Raw genomic sequence first — 20002 nt, forward strand, 5'->3', positions numbered from 1 at the left:
AAAGAGAAGTCTTACCCTCCATCTTAGAAATTTGGGAGACACTCTAGTGCCTTGATGGATTTAGAGGAGTGTGCTGTTATCACCAGAAAAATCATTTCTTCATCCTATCCTGGAGTGAGTTACTTCTGCAGATGGCTAATCTCATGGACTTTGTGGCACTTACATAATAACTTTAGTCTCAGTGGATGACTTTTTCTTGTCTCAATCCCAAATTCCAAAGACATACGCTCTTTGATGCCTGTAGGCAGCTCACCTTCAGTTTTGCACAGACTAACCCATGATATTTCACCATGAAAGCCATTAGAGTAGTTTTCTCCACTAAGTCTGGGTACTATGCCCTATTCTTTCTGTTTTACCTTTAACTTTACATAACTGGCATTTGCATGTCTTGGCTTTATTTGACAAGGAAGTAGCCATTCTGAGAAAGATTAAACATCAACTTATCCTCTGCCTTGAGAGTTCAGTGAACAAGCCAGTCACTTCTGGAGAGAGTTTCTTTTCCATATTCAAGCTTCATCAAGACAAGGGATGATTTAATTACAACTTTCAGAATTTATTACTGTGTAAAGTAAAATCATTTGTATGAAGCTTCACATAGTGATCTGTGTCTAGTTTGTGTTACTATTGAAAGGAGCTAGATTTATAGACTTCAAGAATAATTTCTTGATTTTAAGAACTGGTAGGCCGGGCGCGGTGGCTCAAGCCTGTAATCCCAGCGCTTTGGGAGGCCGAGGCGGGTGGATCACGAGGTCAAGAGATCGAGACCATCCTGGTCAACATGGTGAAACCCCGTCTCTACTAAAAATACAAAAAAAAATTAGCTGGGCATGGTGGCGCGTGCCTGTAGTCTCAGCTGCTCAGGAGGCTGAGGCTGGAGAATTGCCTGAACCCAGGAGGTGGAGGTTGCGGTAAGCCGAGATCGCGCCATTGCACTCCAGCCTGGGTAACAAGAGCGAAACTCCGTCTCAAAAAAAAAAAAAAAGAACTGGTAGACATGAGTATATATTGGGAAGGATAAGAAATACCAAGAACTTGTAAATGAAGCCAACAGCTATTACTCTATGATGTTTTAGTGGAACACTGCCAAAATATAAGAAGATGGACATTAGGGATGTAAGGAGGTTAAGAGCGTGGACTTTAGAGTCAGATTTTAGTTCTTGTCATAGTTTACCAAGTGTGTGACTCAACCATTTTCTCAACTGTAAAATGAGCATTGTAAACGCACCTACTTTATGGGGTTAGTTACAGGATTAGAAAATAAACGCAAAAATGTCTAGCATAGTATATGCACATAATATGTACTTAATGAATGTTAGCTATATTTAAGATTCCACATCCTTTGATATTACAATGAAATTTCATTTGTTTGAGCCCTACTAATTAAAAATGTATTACATTATTTGCTCTATTTTATATGCACCCTTCACAGCAAAAAATAACTTGCTAATTGATAATGCATGTTTTGTAACCTGAAAATCCTAAACAGACAGAAGTTATCAGTGTTTTTGTTGACAATTCATAAATAGGCTGAGCTGGAAATTGCCTCCTTTATCATTGAAAGCCTATCAAAATATCAAGAAGTTACAAAGGATATATATTTAACCCATTTCAGAGACACTTAGCACTCTTTGCATATAAGCAGCCACTCTGCCAATCATAAATGATCCTTTTCTCTTTATTAAAATCAATATGACAGAACATTGACTTCTCAGCACTTTTAGTTCATGTGTTGAAGTGTAACGATCTTGCGTTTCTTCAAATTTTTCAGAAATATGACTTTCCTCTGAATAGAACTGGTTTAATTTGTTTTATATCATAAATTTCCCACAGGGCAAAACCAAAATGATATTTTGTGAAATTCCATGCTTGGTAAACTCCAAGCATGAAATCTAAAAATAATGTGGCTGACAGAATTGTTCATCAGTTTAGTCACTTCATAACTAAAAACAGAGGAAAAAGTGATTCTCTTTCCCTCTGTTTCCCTATTTGCCCCACTGTTTCTCTCAGCCAATTAACAGATGTCAATCCTTTAATTAACCCCATAAATATAACACCTACTATATACCCACAAAAATTTCAAAACTTAGAAAAAAAAATCCTTTAATTAGCCAACATCAACTAGACACCTGTTCATGTTGGGCACTATGTTACTATCTTTACAGATATGGAGAAGTACTATGGGATGTACATCCTAATTGGGGAGCAAAACGCGTAATATGGAGGTGGACAAGGAAAGAGGAATGATTGCTTTTAGATGCAGGGTTTCTTTTTGAGGGGTGATGATGATGTCCAGGAATTAGATCATGGTGACTGTACAACACTATGAATTTACTAAAAACCTCTGTGTTAGGCCACTTTCACATTTACATTTACAATTCTGTTATATTGATTTTAATAAAGAGTAAAGGATCATTTATGATTGGCAGAGTGGCTGCTTATATGCAAAGAGTGCTAAGTGCCTCTGAAATGGGTTAAATATATATCCTTTGTAACTTCTTGACATTTCGATAGGCTTTCAATGATAAAGGAGACAATTTCCAGCTCAGCCTATTTATGAATTGTCAACAAAAACACTGATAACTTCTGTGTGTTTAGGATTTTCAGGTTACAAAACATGCATTATCAATTAGCAAGTTATTTTTTGCTGTGAAGGGTGCATATAAAATAGAGCAAATAATGTAATACATTTTTAATTAGTAGGGCTCAAACAAATGAAATTTCATTGTAATATCAAAGGATGTGGAATCTTAAATATAGCTAACATTCATTAAGTACATATTATGTGCATATACTATGCTAGACATTTTTGCATTTATTTTCTAATCCTGTAACTAGCCCCATAAAGTAGGTGCGTTTACAATGCTCATTTTACAGTTGAGAAAATGGTTGAGTCACATACTCGGTAAACCAGGACAAGAACTAAACTCTGACTCTAAAGTCCACACTCTTAACCTCTTTACATCCCTAGTGTCCATCTTCATATATTTTGGTAGTGTTCCACTTTTACATTGATACGAAGAAATACCTGAGGTTGGCTAATTTATAATGAAAAGAGGTTTAATTGACTCAAAGTTCTGCAGGATGTAAAGGAAGTGTGGTGTTGGCATCTGTTTCTGGTGAGGGCTTTAGGAGGCTTACAATCATGGCAGAAGGCAAAGAGGAAGCAGATGTGCCACGCAGCCAGAGCAAGGGGAGCAGGGGAAGTCTCAGACTTTTAAACAACCAGATCTCATGAACTGGGAGACAGAGCTCACTTATCACCAAGGGAATGGTGCTAAATCCCTTATCACAAGGGGTCTCCCCCATGATCTAATTACTTCCTACCAGGCCCCACCTCCAATATTGGGAATCACATTTCAACATGAGATTTGGAGGGGACAACAAACCATATCAGCCACTGAAGGTGACTGTGCTATCTTCATCACAGTCCATTTTGGAACATTTTCATAACCCCAGAAAGAAGCCCCCTGCCCATCAGGATTCACTTTAATTAGATCCTTTTAAATAATTAAAACAGTGAATTTTATATTATATAAATGTTATACCTGATACAAAACAGAACAAAGTTACAAATATATGGTAAGAAAAAAAAAAGAATAAGAATTGGTAGGGAGCCGATAATGTCCAGTGTGGGCTAGAGTAGTCAAGTAAGACCTTAGAGCTGAGTGGGAACACAGCTAGACCTGGAGGGCTTCAAACTGGAATAGCTACAGGGGAAAGGTAGGTGATGCAAATAATCAAATCAGCAAAGTGGTTAGGTGTAAGATTCAAACACAATTTGTTTGCAAATTAAATACATAGAAAAATGTTTTCACAAATGCAAAGGAATGCTTTCTCCTTTCTCTTGAAACAAGAAGCCCTTCTCTGTGCAGCTTCCATTTTGCACTGTGAATAAAGATGGGGATGCCAAGAAGCACAAGTCTGTGTGCAAGGAGGACTGACCATTGAAACATGGATTTCATGTCAGAGAGACAGACAGAAGTGATAGGGACTGTGGGCAGCTGGAGAAAGGACGTCCCTCTGGCATGCACCAGTCATAGATACCAGGGTATGCCCTCACAGACCCACTCAGCATTCTAATATTTAAAGATAGGTCAGAAATCTGCATTTTCATTTTTAAAGGTTGGCTTAAGAATAAATTTTCAACAGATATAACACACAGCAAACTCTACCTTAAAGGTTAAATTGGATTGAGAAGGTGGAGAGGATGGAGGAGAATGCTTCAAGAGGAGACTCTCATGGGCAAAGCTGTAATGGGGCTTGTGCTGCATCCATTTACCAGATGGCTTGAGGACACGGGTGTACATCTGGGAGCATATGGGGCAGGAAAGTCAATAAAGGTGGGAAGTGAATGATAGGCTGTGGAGCTGGGAGTTTATTCAGCTAATAACGACTCCTAGCATGTGCAGCCTTTATACCAGCAATCTCAGACTGCTGCTGTCCTCTCTAATGCTGAATCTGAGCTTTTCCCAGATGTGAACAGGGATTAGCTCATGTCTGAAAGGGAAAGGCAAGAAGGAAACCTTCTCTACATGGACCAGGATTTGTTAAGGCCATAGACTGACCATTGCATAGTTTCAGAATTCTAACAGAAGGAAAAGCTACCATCTGGTCATGCCTGGCTAAAGACATGGACTCAGGGGCTGAAATGCCATTTTTTTTAGTAGCACTAGCCTTTGGCTGAGCTCCTGTTCTTGCTTTTCTCCAGCTTTGGTCTGCAGTTTTGGCCCATCTTCGGGCAAATTGATCAAAAGCCTTACCCCCCCGACTTCCTTCCTAAAGCCTATCCTGGGCTGGGGCCCAGTAGAGGACAAGCTAATAAGCCAGTTTGTCCTGCTGCTCAGCAATTCCTACTTCTGGCTCAAATGTCGACCACCCACTAGCAGAATGACCTTTCCTTGCAGCTCTGGCCTATCCAATTCCCCAGGAAAGGGGAGACAAGGCATTGGAACTGTAACTAGAATCTGGAAAGAGAAGATTTTCTCATTTAGGAATTTAAGAATAGAAACTTAAGAACAAATCACAGATTTTTAACAATTGGAGATGAAAATGATTTATTACAGTGTGATTTTAGTAGCTATTTTCTTTCTTTCTACAGAAAAAAAAAAAATAGCAGTTGTGATTTTTCTTTCAAAGTAAAGTTTAAAAAGATCAGAGTGGCCCAAGCGGTGGTTAGAAGTTTCCTGTGGTGAAAAAAGAGCAATAGTGCTGCAGAACATCTCAGAAAAACAAACGTCATTTCACAGTATGGTGTAGCTCTTGATGGGTTGAAATGAATCAAGTGTTTCCTTTAAGATTGTTGTAATGTACCGGAGAAGGGGGCGGAGAGAGGTGGTTAAGTGCGCAAGACTGGAATTGTGATTATTACCATTAACAGGTGCAGTCACAAGTAGAACAGAGTCCCTTGGGATGCTCTGATGTTCCAGTACTCATCAAGCACCAGAGTGACATCCTGGAGCCTGCCACCTCAGTTAGCAGCACACTTATGGCCTAAGGCCCCGCTTGCTGCCCTGTATCAGTGTGAAAAGGCCCCAGCTTCTCTGAGGCTTCCTTTGCTCTAAGGACCTCCTGGGAGCAAAGTGGACAGAAGAGTGTTGGCAAATGAGGCCTGCACCACAGCCACGAAGTGTGGATTCATGTTCTTCATGTGCACTGGAAGGTATTAGAATGCCCTCCCTGAGAAGCAGCTGCTCTATCTTCTCTACTGAGATCAGAGCAAAAAGGACTGGATTTAAACACCTGTAAGAAGTGTTCTCGTTGGACCTGGGAGCCATTTTTGTGGTAGAGAATTCTGACAGTCACTGGAATGGTTTCCCCAGTTGGCCATGGGGTTTCCCAGAAAAATCTCTAAGAGTAACATACATTCGCATTCATTAGGACAGTGATTCTTCATTGTGTGTGTGTGTGTGTGTGTACATACATACATATATATATATATATATGGTTTTATTGAGATATAATTCATATAGCATACAATTCACCCATTTAAAGTATACTGTTCAGTGGTTTTTAGTATGTTCACAGGACGGTGCCATCTTCATCGCATTCAACTTTGGAATATCATAACCCCAGAAACAAGCTCCCTGCCCATCAGCATTCACTCTGCCTTTTCCCTCACTCTCTACCCAGCCTAGGAAGCCACTAATCTACTTCCTGTCTTATAGATTCTAGGCATTTTTTATAAAATTGACTCATGTAAGATATGGTCCTTTATGTTGGTCCTATTCACTTAGCATACTGTTTTCACAATTCATCCATGTTGCTGCATGAATCGGTATTTGCCTTTTAGTGACTGACTTATTACATTTAGCATAATGTCCTCAAGGTTCATTCATGATATAATGTGTGCAAATTCCCTTTTTTTTAAATTGAGTATTCCATTGCTTGTGTATAAGATATCTTGCTTACCCATTCATAGGCTGATAGGCACTTGGATTAGCTCTACCTTTTGGCTATTGTGAATAATGCTGCTATGAACATGGGTGAACAGAGGAGGGTGAATCTTAACCTTTGATGTGTTTAAGACACCTCCAAGAAGTCTGTTAAAAATGCATGTTCTGAAGCCCCATACATTCCCATTGTTCAGTATGTGTAGAGTGGAGTTCAGAAACTTTTAAGCACTTCAGGTGATTTGCTCTGTCACCAGCCTGGAGTGCAGTGGCATGAGCATGGCTCATTGTAGCCTTGATTTCCCGAGCTCAGCCATCCTCCCACCTCAGCCTCTCAAGTAGCTGGGATTACAGGAACCCAGCACCACATTCGGCTAATCTTTGTGTATTTTGGAGTGGTGGAGTCTCACTATGTTGCCCAGGTTGGTCTTGAACTCCTGAGCTCAAGTGATCCTCCCACCTTGGCCTCCCAAAGTGCTGGGATTACAGGAATGAGCCATGGCACCCAGCCCGTACTTCAGGTGGTTCTGATGAGGATGAAACCCCAATCCTATGAAGCCAGGGTATAGGATTGTAGCCCTTCGGCACTAAAGTGAAGTCTGGCTTACACTCTCTCTGCCTCTCTCTGCTTGTTCTTTCAGTGTCCATCATGAAGAGGACACAGTTGGCTTTGTGCTTCTTCTCTTCTTTCCTTAGCACAGCTAACATGTTTTATCAAACAAAACTTTCTGAGCTTTTTTCTGGTCCCTAACATCAAGTGAACCTGAAGGGATTACTGTCCCGCTGTACCTGTAGTAGTTTTTGGAAAGTACAGAATGACCCTTTCAGGATCAGGCATGAGGAAGTCTGCAAGAGATGTGCTGGACCACAGTGCAAAGCTCATCTGTCTCAGGAACAGTGCTGCCTGCCTCTGCCATAGAGATGAGAAAGGCTCTGTTAAGGGAAGAATGAGACAGAATGATCAGTTTCTATAGTTAAGTGAAAGGCTTCACTGATTTGCTGATGAAGAAACCTACATGAGCTGAAAATACTAATGCTGGATGATGTAGTCTGAGAGACAGGTGTTCAAGGCTGTAAGCTATATCAGTAACCTATTTATCAGGAGGTCTTTGTCAGATTTCACAGTCAGCTTGCTGTGTGACCTTGGGCTACTTATTTGATTTTGCTGAACCACACTCTTCTACCCAGTAGATTGGAAGTGATGTTCAAAGGTATAAGTCTCTGTTTCTGAAGTATCATTGACTGAAGTGCCAGCTTCCCTCTAATGTTGGTGTGTACGAATGGAAGATTAAAGATTTCTAAGAACAAGCTCCAAATACTGAGAAAATACAGAGATACTGAGAGGTAACAGCCACAGAATCTGAGTGAGTGAAAAAAACACAAGCTGTAGCGGTTGAATTAGTGGTTGTAAGTTAGGCCATGAGCTTTAAGCACCCATGGGCACACACAGTCGTGGGCATGAGCGTCCTCATACACAGGTGATTGAATGAAAAGATTGATTCACTTGGATAGAAAATCATGTTTATATAGAAAACATTCTTTTACTCCAAATCTAAACTGCTAAATAAATGCTAAAATACTAATGATATTGATTTTGATCCTGAATATCTTATTTCATGACAAACTTACGACAAGAAGGCCTAGCATATCTGGTCAATGAAAGGCACTTTAATTTCCAGAACCTTTTATTATTATCACTATTATTATTTTGAGATGGAGTCTCACTCTGTCACCAGGCTGGAGTGCAGTGGCGCGATCTCGGCTCACTGCAACCTCCACCTCCCGGGTTCAAGTGATTCTCCTGCCTCAGCCTCCTAAGTAGCTGGGACTACAGGCATGTGCCACCATGCTGGGCTAATTTTTGTATTTTTAGTAGAGACAGGGTTTCACCGTGTTGGCCACACTGGTCTCAGAATCCTGACCTCAGGCGATCCACCCACGTGGCCTCCCAAAGTGCTGGGATTACAAGTGCGAGACACCGCGCCCAGCCTTCAGAACCTTTTATATCTATAATTCTAAAATTCTGTGTAGAAGTACAGCTGTCGTGATGACCATCTTGATGAATCTTAAGCAGTACAAGATAACACAGTACTTTTGGAATTACCAAGAAAGATTGTTTATTTGGTTTACTGGCAGTGTTAAATATAGTTAATTATTTTCTGATTATTTAACTTGATCAAAGTTTATGGTATATCGTGATTGTTAATTAACATAGGATTTACAATGTAGCCAGAACAAAATGGCAGCTTACTTTTTCAGTGTATCTGGAGAAGCAGGAGAATGTACAAGTCAGTAGTTCACGTGCCAGCTTTGCCCATTACTAGCTGAGCAAGGAAATATTTGAGCAAATTATTCAGCCATTTTCTGCCTCCGCTTCCTCGTCAGTAAATTGAAGAAAATAATGGCACCTACTAATGGATAAAATGAGTTACAATGTATAAAGTGCTTGGAATAGCACCTATTATATAGTAACCACTCAACAAATGTCAGTTTATTGTTGCTACTGTTGTTATCACAGCATAGTCTATGATAACAACACTTGTGCCTTGGCACTTGTGCCTCTCTCTCCTCATTTTAGTCTCAGGATAACACCGTAAGTTAAGGAAGGCAAATGTCATACATAAGGAATCTAAGGATTTCTAAAAAGTGACTCGCTCATGGTCCCAAAGTTAGAAGTATTGGTAAGTGGGGCTAGATCCCACATCTTTTGACTGATAATTTATCCCTCACCATATCGCGATGTCTCCTTCTCAGCATGCAGAATAAATAGGTGCCATTATTTCTGGCACACTGTCTCTAATTGTGACATATTCTTAGGGTTCCAGTTAAGGTTGAGAAGCTGAGAGCATGTTGGCTTCTGAGATCAAATATCATTTTACTGACCTCAAATTGTATACCAGTTTGATGATAGGGTGTTGAGATGCCCAGACTAAACATGCCACAGTTGACAAAACCTTGTGTGGATTATCATTTTTTCATAAGGGCTGAATCTTTTATGATACTGTTCAAGCTCAGTGACTTCCCAAATCATACTAGTAAGTACAAGAAGTGTTAGCAAAGGAGATGAGAAAACTGAACTTGTAAATGAGACCTTTGTACCAAATTCTAGGATGTTTTTCTTCAAAGCCTCATTCAGGGATCTGGAATTCTTCAGTGGGTTCTTGGTATCTTATGACATAAAACAGCTTCCCATTAGCTCTGGGAAAATCACAACAAGGATGCCAATAGGTCTGATATCTTAACAACAAGGATCTTGCTTAGATCTCTACTTGCCTTTCCCTAAATCTGGATTGAATTACTTGAAGTTGAATGCCCTAGCTCTATATACTGTATAAACATTAGAAAAGAGAGCTTTGTTAACACCAGATGGCCTTATCTGTAGATTTTTAAAATGCAGACTGTAAGAGAACCATATAAGCATTGTCCAGAGAGACAGAATGAAAGAAAAATACAAGCCACAATAGTTTGAAGTATCCACCTCTATTTTATAGAGCCTTGGCTCTGCTGATGTTCTTCAGCCCCAGTCCTGCAGTTATTCACATGGATTTTAACAAGAGAGTAGCTAGGGAAATTCAAGGTCAGATGTAGTCATTCAACCAAATAGTGTAATGACTAAGTTGGAGATTTTAACTTAAGAGAATTGCCTTTTGTTGTCTAGCTTCAATACTATTTAAGAAAATAAGTATTTCCAGGTTATTTGAGGGATTTTTGACATGGATGCAAAATATTAGTCTGTTCTTTTTCTTTTGGCCCTGGGAGCTGGGATGAAATCACATGATTTAATCATTTTGAATCCATGTGACTCCTCTGAGATAGGGCCAGATGTAACCAGAAGGATTTATAGGGTGTAAAAATCAGAATGGATTAGAAAAGCCTTTCTATGTTCAGCCCAACACATGCTAAATCAACGTCCTCTGAATGGACCAGAGCAATCTCTGGCTAGCCTAGTGAGGAGGTTGTCATGGCAACCAACTGGCAAGCTCAGCCAGTGGAATGTGAATGCAAACAATAGAGTGATAAGAGTGTGTACAGAGTAACATACTAAGGCTGCTTCTGCCCAGGTACAGTGGCACATAGGTGAAAGTGTGAGACTGTTGCTGCATTTTGTAACCTTCTTAACAATCTCTGGCAGCTCTTTTGAAATTTGCCAAGTGCCCTTTCCCAGATGTTGGTAAAAACATTCCTGCTGATAGATAACAGAAGCCATGGAAAAATCAGCACCCGGCTGATAGGTGCAGAGGTATACAAAGCCCTGGAGGGCTGTTGGAATAACACTACTCAAAAATTTTCTGAAGGAGGTTGAAGCAGGTTTAAGATAAATCTTATGACTCTTCAGTGCCATCTTGTGTCCCTTTAGATACTGAAAATTTACTAGAAGCCCACTCTCAGACCCATCATTAGGCAGCAGCAGGGCAGACACGGAAAAGTTAGAGCTGGATTCAGTTGGAGCTTGGTATTCCCTTTTACAGCAGAATATGCACATGAAGCCTTCTGAGCTTTAAATTGATTTTTAAAAATTAATATTAAAATTTTTGACAGAATATGGAAATGAAAAGAGAATAAAATGCCAAATAATGCCAGGAAAAGATTTCAAGAGTCTACATGGTGGGCTGGGGGTTGAGGGATGGGATGGAAAAGATGATAGATTTGGTGTTGAGGATTCTTAATGTTGTCATTACTAACTCTTGCAAAAGAATATTTTTAATCTATTCAGTCATGCTGGTAATGCAAATGAATCAGTAAAGAAAAGTAAAATGTGAACATCACCAATTCCACTTTTTAACTTTTGTTCATGGTTAATGGAGTGAGAGAAGGTAGCATTTGCTTCAGTGGCACCTCATGCCCACCTCTAATCTCTTATCTACACTGAACCCACCACCTACTGCTGTCTCACCATTAACTCATCACCATTCAAAGCCATAATCAAGTCCCATTTTATTTCAGAAACGTGAAATAACCAAGCTCTGTTTCTTCCAGGGTTTGAGTTTTTTGAAACAAGTGCCAAGGATAACATTAATGTCAAGCAGACATTTGAGCGCCTTGTGGATATCATCTGCGACAAAATGTCAGAGGGTTTGGAGACTGATCCTGCCATCACTGCTGCAAAGCAGAACACAAGACTCAAGGAAACCCCTCCTCCACCGCAGCCCAACTGTGCCTGCTAGTGTCCCCATGCACACAGGCAGCTCCAGAGGGCTCCAGCTGCCAACAAACAGCATTTGTAAATGGTCTATTAACCTTCATTTATACTGCCTAATAATTATTTGAAGGAATAAGTGATGTTGATGGCTCATACATGCATTCAATTCTTGGGAGATTTCCTGTTTAATATGTGGCAAATATGTGATCTTAAATTTGTAAGGACTATCCATCTATAAACATCTAGTACCTGCATGTGACTTGTTATTTATTTGTCTGCTAGGCTTTTTTTGTTTGTTTCAAATTTGTTCTCAGACTACTTCTGGGATATCAGACTATAATTTCACTATAACTAACTGGCTTTTGTCCCATTGATTCAAATTATAGCATTCACTTGTAGGAATGATGACCAAGGAATTTCATGTGTGTGTGTGTATGTGTGTGTGTGCATGCACAGGGGAAGATGTCACAAAACTTCAATTGCTTTACTCTTAATGGAAAGTCAAATGGAAGTTTTTCTCCTGATGAGGGATGCTGTCATGAGTCTGGTCAGTTTACTGTTGGGAACTGTGTCTTTATTTCACTGTTATTAATAACTGAGGAGATCACTGGCCTATAAAGAAATTGAAATGTTGTTTTGAAGATCCTTGCAATTTTCCTAAGTCATTAATTTTACCTGACTGGGGCTATTTAACAATAACCTTTGTTTACACATTTAAATAAGCAAATACCTACTCAGTACTGTTTTTTTTTTTCACTGATCCTACCCAACTCCCTGAATATTTGACAGCATCGAACAGACTGAGATGTATCTACTGAATGCCAGTTATGCAACAAGCATTTTAACCAAGAAGGGTGTGAGTAGCTCTAGAATTCCAAGGTCCAAGCTTCCTTATTTTTTAATGACTTGCCTCCTCCAACCCTCATAATGCACACCATTGTCATCACCACCATCACTTTCTGGAACCATCACTAACTCTGAACTAGAGCTTATTGTTTACACTTGTTAGGGCTCCTCTTACTTTAGGATGCAGACTTGCCTCCCCAAACATGGCCATCGTCCGAAACCTCAGCTAAGCTCTTTTACCTGTTTAAATGCTACTTAAATCAGATTTCAAAGGGTCCCAAGTTGAGGAAAAGAAAAATTTTAGTCTTTAATCATCTTTTTAAGTCCAGATGTTTATAAATTCCAAAGCATATTCCTATTACATGCATGGTTAAGTTACACAGCAAACATTCTATAACTGTAGTATTTCAATTTCTGAAATATTTAGGGTCCATAGCAATTTAAAAGAGGGAGGAAACCATTGGAACATTCCAATTTTGTATCACAAACTTCCTAAAGAACCTGTATGAATAAAGAGCAAACAACAAGTCCTTCCCCCAGCTGTGCAGAATGACAGGGAAACTTGGCCTCTGTACCACTGTTGCTAGGATTTAGGAAGGCAGCAGGGACTATCTGGCAGATTTGGAAGGATAGTTCCATTAAGTGAACCTTATCCTTTTTTGGTGGTTATGCCAAAGAATTTTTTTTCATATTTTCAAAAATAGAGAAGCTTCCCATAAAAGTATTGGATGTAAGTGAAACAGGCATACATCTGAAGATATCTCTGGAGAATAAATCCTTACAAGTTACAGAACTAGGTCGCATACATTAGTGAGTTAAAAGTTGGAAATTAGGGGAGACAGCATTTGGAATGCTTTAAGCATTTCCATGTTATTTCTCACCTTCCTAGTTGAAGAGCCACTAATCAGTAGTACTTTTCTACTTTGGCACCCTACGAGGCAAGCATTAGCATGGTAAAGACAAGAAAACATTAATGTTTTATTAGTTTTTAATGGGGAAACCAACTTTAAAATCACAGGAATTACAGTGAATGGAAAGAAAGAAGCAGAGGGCATAAAAACAGGTTGGTTTGCAGCAGTAGTCTGTTTGCATGATGTTATAATATTTCTGTAACTTGGGCCAGAATGTGGCCATGTTAAATGATATAGCATTAAGCTCACTTTTACAATCTAAAAAAAGGAACTAACAAAGCCAGGAAACCCTTCCCGTCCTCCTTCAAGCCCTCACACCACATATATAAATAGATGTAAAAAGCATAGAAAGAATATTTCGATGGCTTTTTCAGAAGGACCTTGATGTATGTATTATTGTAAAATGAAAATCAAAATGAAACAGTATTTAAAAGTGAAAAAGCAGAGTTTTGCTCTCCTGAAAACCCCTTCCATGAAGAACTGACTGCTGCTAAAATTAATTGGCCCTTAGATGGGAAGCCCTAAGCCAAGTGCCCACTTACACAGTGTCAAACATCCTGAAACTGAAGCATTTTATACCAGTCAGAGGAAAGGCATGCAACAATAGCCCACGTGTCATCGCCAAGAAACGTCTGATACTTTCTAATTTCTAAATCCCAATGGAAGCGAATTTCATTGATTCTCAGTTCTGAAACCCCCACCCTGGTTGGATTTCCATTCCAAATAATTCAGTGAGAAGTTTCCATAGAAATAGTCACAGAGCTCAAGAGAAAGAACGCTTGCTTCTGCTGTAAAGTATATAAGAAAAGAGAATATTCTCTATTCCTAATTGCATCAAGAAATCCAGGGTTTAATATCAAATTTGGCAAATGCTGGGAGCAACTCAAGGTTAACTAAGTGAGCTTTCACTGGCAATGAGCTGTTACTTATAAATTACAGCGCTATAGTTCCAAGGTTTTTCAGCCTTTTGGCCAACACACACACACACACACACACACACACACACCGCTTCATCTACCAACAATCTAAATACATAAACAAATGCAGGTCATTTTTATCAATGGCCTAAAGAAATTTATATTTTAAAAAACAAGACATTTTAAAAAGTGCATACTCCTGTTAGTTTGTAAGTCATACACATTTATCTCTTGTCTTCAGTGCAAGTAAACTGGTGTTTTAAGAATGAATTTATTTTTCTTTGCTACTCATTACCTGACCACTCTCACTCCTCTAAATTCCTTTAGGAAGAAACCTTGACTGTTTCAAATAGATTCTCTAAGAGCTTTGGTGTTGGTACCTTCCTTTCCTTTCCCAATGCAACTGAAAAACTGGACTGAAAATTTAATCACTTAAATAACCATCCTCAGATTGAATCAGCATTTCAGTGTTTGGAGATGGGGATGGAAGTAGAAGGTGCACGAAGCATCCTAAGATGGAGGTTTGAATGTTAGCATCACATCTACACGCTCATAAAAGGAACTGCTTCAGGACAAGGATCAGTTCATTGTTCCTGCCCCACTGAACAGCTCTGACTGCCTTGATGAACTTCTAATGACTGTGAAAGCCAGGACGTTCTTCTATTTCCTCCTTCTGGTCACTTGAAGTTCAATCTTCTTTTCCTGCCTGGTAACTAAGGGCTGAGATGTTTACTCGGCAAGAAAACTATGACGATGCCTCCAGTTGTAGCAGAAAGTTGTGGCATTGTAATAATAAAATCTACAAAGTTACAACCCAAATTATACAAGACATCAATACACTTGGTAAACAAATATATATTTCACCTAATTAAATCTTACTCATGTGAATTATAGGCCTTTTGTTTAGTACACTGGTTATTTTTTAAGGAACCAATTTAAACTTTCAATTTTAAATACATGGATGCTGACTATAGACTTTCAGGTATATACAACCTTCTTCTAAAAGTTAAATACATTCCACTATTAACTGAACTTCCATGAAGCAATATTAATTTTAGAGCATGGTAGTCCATAATCAGTGGTTCATTGTGATGTGATTTATCCAACATGTATTTTTAGTGCATGGTTGAGAATGTACTACGTGATCTTTTAGTTAACAGTGTGGCATTTGTGGGACTATATTAAAAGCATATCCAAACTACCAAGCTGTACCAAGCTGAGGTAGCACCTGCATGTGAAAAACTGTGATATGAATCTTATTTATAAAAAGTCTTAACTAAAACCCTTCTAGACCAAAAAGTTACTGTGTGTTTGTTAATAATCTTCATAGTACTACTGGAATGCTCAATCAGGTACTTTTGGTGTGGCATACCTGGGAGCTGGCCTGTCTGTATGAAGAATCCTTTCTCTCACAATTACAGTTTGCATGACTAGAACCTGGAATTCCATTCCTTTGCCTGTATGGTCACTTAGTGTGCTGTCTGGGTGCCACATGGGCAGCTACACCCATGTGGTCTTTCTGTCACTCCCTGGAAAATGCAGCCTCTACAGCTCTGCTCAGCTCTGCCTGTGTGTGTTGACTACTTTCACTTCAGTAGTTTGCCTGTAAAATGGTGAAGTCTTTTTGATATGCTGAACCTTTGAGCCAGCTTTTGGGAGTTCTTCATATTTTATGTGAATTTTTGACCAAAGTCAATTAAAGACATAACCTGTTTTATATCCTGGAATTTACTGGGACAAATTAGGTAAAAGATAAAGTTTATGACCAGAATAAAAAAGCTTTTACCCCTGCACTGCACTGTATCTAAAGGGCTCTAGGTTGTAGAAATACAGTACCCCCAAACTGGGAAAAACCAAGTTAGGGGATTTGTCTAAAATGTATCTCCCTATTGTTACTGGTATTTCACACATATTTTTTCTTAAAAACATTTACAGAAATGCTTGACACTCCAGTCAAAAGATATTTCCCTTTGACAGATTGAAATATTTGCTCTTAGATTACACACACAGTGCTGCCCTTCTCAACAATCACTCACACGCTCACAAGCCTGATACAAAGATATCAGGTAAACACTGATACTTTTTTTAAGAAGGGAAAAGTCCATCTATGGTGCTTTCTCAGTACTAGGGAAAAGGGAGCTTTTACTATGTTCTAACTATAACTCACATCTTACTTACAAGGTCCATGAAATTGGTTCTTCACACTGATTTGATTTGATTAGTCTGTGCACATAATTAATTTCCTCTAAACAGAGAGAATGGAGGGGAAATACATTTTGCAAACATTCTAGATAACAGAAATGAATTATTTTAAAACATCACTCAGAGCTCGAGTATTAAGATCAGACCATCTAGCTAGTGAACAAACTGAACTATTTAAAGTTCTCTTTTAGTTTTTGACTGTCATGAAAATTATTGCAGTTTTTAAAAACACCATCCTCATGGAATGACAGGACCAAGAATAGAAAATGAGACTCAAGTTTCACCATTTACTTCCCATCAGCAACCATTATTGGTGGAGTTTCAGTCATTACTTGCTGAAATGAGGTTTGAGGTTACCTGTGTATTTCATTCACCTGTGTTCATATTTTGTTCATCGTGGACAAGTGAGAGTTGGCTGTGGCTTTATTTCTTGATGCAAATTATTTTGCATTCATGTTATTTGGGGCTAGGTATTGCTTAGGTTCGTGAATGCTGTTCTTACAGACACAGATGGCACATGAGCCACTCAGACACCTGCCCTTTCAGGGACGTGAGCATGACCTACATCTGTCTAGTGGTTCCATACTTATTCTTGTAAAAGTAAAGTTTGGGTATTGTTTGCTGTATCAATATGATGGCTTTCCATGCATTATCTCATTATCCCTAGAATACGTGCTGAAGGAAAACTGTCCTGTAATTCCTGTTAATATATTGTTAATGTCAGATGTGATGTGATACCGTTGGACTGTCCAAATGTACAACTATTTAATGGTGTTTGTAGAACTGAAATGTCTTAAATGTTGCATGAAATATGTTATAAAATAGATTTGTTTTCTATTTTCAACACCTCAGAATTGAGGGTTCATGGGCCAATAAGTGCAATATTTAATGACTTACTCAGTGTATATAAACTAGTATGAAAGAGTGAATTATAATGAATGTGTGAGATGCTTTGATAGCTGTGTGACTTATTTAAATGATTTTCTTGTAGCTGTATTTGTCTCGTGGTGCAATTTATACAGTAAATATCTTATTGGTGTCATGTAAAACTCCTCTGTGCCTACTTCAAAATACTTTTTTCTTATAAAACCAAACATTTAGTATCTGAAAATATATGTCAATTTTATCTTTTAGAATTGTGGATTTTATTGTCAAGACAGAATGGCTGTTCATTTATTTTGTGAAAGCATCTCCTTCTATAACTCAAACTTTAAGTGTCATATAAAAGTGTACATTTTACTTTTAAGCAACTAATTTAGATACCTAAGAAAAACTATGTGCATTAGGAAAAGTCAGGTTTTTCTTCTCAGAAAGGTTGATCACATGATATGTCTACTAAGAATTTTCACCTCTGTATTTGTATGTATATTTTATTGCTACTCAAACTTGTATTTTATTTACAAATTCAACAGTGTCAACGCTGGGAATTCTAAAATACCAGTGTATTTCTAGGTTGTAGCAAATGTTGTATTCACTTTCAATTCTCAGTTGTCCACAATGGTGATACAAGAGGAACAAATCAGAATCCTTAAACACTTTGTAACGCCATCATAAATTCATACATTCATCCTCAAACTCCCTTGTTTAATGCTAATTGGTGGCCTCAAACTTCACTGAAATGCAAAATCAAGAACTTAGGCCTGGCTGCTGGATAACTAAAAGCTATAAATGTTTATGTATGTGAAATTTAAAGTAGAGTAAGCATCTTAAACTTCTATTTGCCATTTCTCTTTTTAAGGTAAAGCATTCATTTAATATTGTACTTTGTCTTTTCATTCAGTTAGTGGAGTAAGTCATGAAACGCTTAGGAAGAAAAACAAATTATGACTTATTCACTAAAATTGATGCAAGACAGTTAATTCTAGATGACCATGGCCATGTGTTCATCATATTTAAGCCTTCAGTTCTCTCTATGGAGCTTGGTTGAAGATTGCCATGTGAGGATGTGCCAGTCATATTAAATGGATTTGGTCTATGTGGGTGATATGTGGCCTGAATGTAACTGTGATAGACTGAAATTTGTTCTTAGCTCTCAAAACCCACTGAAGAAGTCAAGTGAAGGTGGGTAAAATAGAGGGATTAGTGATAACTTTGTGCCAAATTTTTTACAGAATGGAAACAGGTAGCCAACATTAGAATGATAATTTAAGGGTGTGATTGAATGTTTAGTTAGTTGTCACATAGTTATTGAACCCCATATGCTCAGTGCTGTGGGAATCAAACATGGAAGAGGTATGGCTTCTGCCCCTAATAAGAACAAGGCACAAAAATCCAGATGTATTCTAAATGCTAGGCTATGTCAGGGTTTAGGAGCACAGAGAATGGGGGACCTGTAAGAACTGGAAGAGTCAGAGAGGGCTCCATTGAAGAGGTCAAACATAATTCCAGAAATAATTAGGTACTGAGGAGACTGTGCCAGGAAAATAAGTGGGAAAGGCCGCAGTCATGTTTCCTTTGAATGGAAGAGGGACAAAGCTATCAGCTATAGATTCACTGTTTTTCTCAAGACAGCCGAACTGGCCCTTTGCAACCACTCAAATTGCCCCAGTTTAGCTCCCTACCTTTTGTTCTCCATGAGGAAGACAAGCTGTTGTATCATCATATTCCTCTGTGCTGAGCCACTCAAGACTCAGCCACGGTATGTAAATTGCTTTAATGCCACATTACAGCAGTTGCTTTAGACATTTGCCAGTGCACCACACCATGAGAGATTGTCTGACCTAATGCCACCCGGCTGATGTGTACCCAGATATTTTTCTGTAGCTCCATGTTTCCCGTAAAGGGCATTGGAAATGCACAGATGAAGATCTTCCTTTGGAACCAGGTACTTTTGGCCCCTTCTCAGTGACTGCACTGTGGAACTCTTCTTAAGAAAATATTGTAAACAGCTTAATGCTTTCATATAGTGACTGACATTTAGTTGAAAACTGCTGCTGCATAGCAAATATTGTGACTCTTCATGTGTCCACAGGAGATCTTGTGTGGGTTTAAAGCCATGAAGTGTATTCACATTGTGAAGTTTTAATTATCTTTATTGAAATTAATTGTGTAAAAAATGGTATGTGCTCTATTAGGTATTCAGTTTGTATGTGAATTCTGTATAGAAAGTGGTTTTTCTTTGAGTTTACCTTGTTTAATTTCTTGAAGATTACAATAAATATCTAAGAGACTATATTCCTGAATTTCTCAGCCTTAGTCTGATTAATGTTTTTTTCTTCTTTCAATTCATATTATTTTTCATCCTAGAATGCTTATTTCCATTTCTTCTTCCTCTTCAATAATCTTACGTACAACACTGAGTTTGAACTAAAGATGAAGAGTGAACATATTTAGCTCGTTGAATATCTCACACATGAATGTGGACTTAGGCACAGGAATGAATTCTAATACTTGTAATCTTTCAAGGTAGATAACTTTTTATCTGACCCAATTGACTGGGTTCCAGAGTTACAAAGATCTTAGCTGTAGTATCAGGAATAGCTCCTAAGGTAGTAAAAAGTCTTCAGGTCTGCAACTTGAAGACCATGTGTCCCTAAATCAGAAGTCTAAGGTTTGATGATCACTTGATGCCCTACTGGCACAGCCCGAGGCAAGGGC

At 38.6% G+C, this 20002-nt stretch overlaps 1 long non-coding RNA gene across 1 annotated transcript in view; it reads left to right on the plus strand.

Moving 5' to 3' along the window:
• The window catches only part of LOC108283052, a 33431-nt gene extending 13844 nt beyond the window's left edge, over positions 1-19587 (plus strand). Inside the window, exon 2 of the long non-coding RNA XR_001816660.2 lies at positions 11367-19587. This is a non-coding gene — a long non-coding RNA (uncharacterized LOC108283052). The remainder of the gene's footprint in view (positions 1-11366) is intronic.
• The last annotated feature ends 415 nt before the right edge of the window (positions 19588-20002 follow it).

This window comes from Cebus imitator, unplaced genomic scaffold (assembly GCF_001604975.1).
Source record: "Cebus imitator isolate Cc_AM_T3 unplaced genomic scaffold, Cebus_imitator-1.0 Scaffold255, whole genome shotgun sequence".
In the NCBI taxonomy this organism is placed as follows: domain Eukaryota; kingdom Metazoa; phylum Chordata; class Mammalia; order Primates; family Cebidae; genus Cebus; species Cebus imitator.